Genomic DNA, 1,838 nt, shown 5'->3' on the forward strand with positions numbered 1-1,838 from the left:
TTGCTGTAGATGTCTTATTCTCTCAGTTTTGGGGATGCACACTTTGGGCATAACATTTGTAATAAAATGGAATCTTACTCAGCCATCAAACAGAATGAAATAATGCCATTTGCAGCAGCGTGGATGGACCTAGAAATTACCATGCTAAGTGAAGAAAGTCAGAGAGAAAGACAGATATAACTTATGTATGGGATCTAAAGTGCAGTACAGATGAACTCATCTATCAAACACAAACAGACTCATAGACGTAGAAAACAGACATGTGACTGCCAAAGGGCAGGGAGGTAAAGAAGGAAAGGACTGGGAGTCTGGAATTCAGTTCAGTTCAGCTCAGCCACTCAGTCATGTCCGACTGTGACCCGATGAATCGTAGCATGCCAGGCCTCCCTCTCCATCACCAACTCCCAGAGTTCACTCAGACTCATGTCCATAGAGTCCGTGATGCCATCCAGCCATCTCATCCTCTGTCATCCCCTTCTCCTTCTGCCCCCAATCCCTCCCAGCATCAGAGTCTTTTCCAGTGAGTCAACTCTTCCCATGAGGTGGACAAAGTACTGGACTTTCAGCTTTAGCATCATTCCTTCCAAAGAACATCCAGGGTTGATCTCCTTCAGAATGGACTGGTTGGATCTCCTTGCAGTCCAAGGGACTCTCAAGAGTCTTCTCTGACACCACAGTTCAAACACGTCAATTCTTCGGTGCTCAGCCTTCTTCACAGTCCAACTCTTACATCCATACATGACCACAGGAAAAACCATAGCCTTGACTAGACGGACCTTAGTCGGCAAAGTAATGTCTCTGCTTTTCAATATGCTACCTAGGTTGGTCATAACTTTTCTTCCAAGGAGTAAGCGTCTTTTAATTTCATGGCTGCCATCACCATCTGCAGTGATTTTGGAGCCCCCCAAAATAAAGTCTGACACTGTTTCCACTGTTTCCCATCTATTTCCCATGAAATGATGGGACCGGATGCCATGATCTTCGTTTTCTGAATGTTGAGCTTTAGGCCAACTTTTCGCTCTCCTCTTTCACTTTCATCAAGAGGCTTTTTAGCTCCTCTTCACTTTCTGCCATAAGGGTAGTGTCATCTGCATATCTGAGGTTATTGAGATTTCTCCTGGCAATCTTGATTCCAGCTTGTGCTTCTTCCAGCCCAGCGTTTCTCATGATGTACTCTGCATAGAAGTTAAATAAGCAGGGTGACAATATACAGCCTTGAGGTACTCCTTTTCCTATTTGGAACCAGTCTGTTGTTCCATGTCCAGTTCTATCTGTTGCTTCCTGACCTGCATACAGATTTCTCAAGAGGCAGGTCAAGTGGTCTGGTATTCCCATCTCTTTCAGAACTTTCCACAGTTTATTGTGATCCACACAGTCAAAGGCTTTGGCATAGTTAATAAAGCAGAAATAGATGTTTTTCTGGCACTCTCTTGCTTTTTCATGATCCAGCGGATGTTGGCAATTTGATCTCTGGTTCCTCTGCCTTTTCTAAAACCAGCTTGAACATCAGGGAGTTCACGGTTCATGTATTGCTGAAGCCTGGCTTGGAGAATTTTGAGCATTACTTTACTAGCATGTGAGATGAGTGCAATTGTGCAGTAGTTTGAACATTCTTTTGCATTGCCTTTCTTTGGAATTGGAATGAAAACTGACCTTTTCCAGTCCTGTGGCCACTGCTGAATTTTCCAAATTTGCTGGCATATTGAGTGCAGCACCACTTTCACAGCAATCTTTCAGGATTTGAAACAGCTCCACTGGAATTCCATCACCTCCACTAGCTTTGTTCTTAGTGATGCTTTCTAAGGCCCACTTGACTTCACATTCCAAGATGTCTGGCT

This window comes from Ovis aries, chromosome 26 (assembly GCF_016772045.2).
Source record: "Ovis aries strain OAR_USU_Benz2616 breed Rambouillet chromosome 26, ARS-UI_Ramb_v3.0, whole genome shotgun sequence".
Lineage (NCBI taxonomy): Eukaryota > Metazoa > Chordata > Mammalia > Artiodactyla > Bovidae > Ovis > Ovis aries.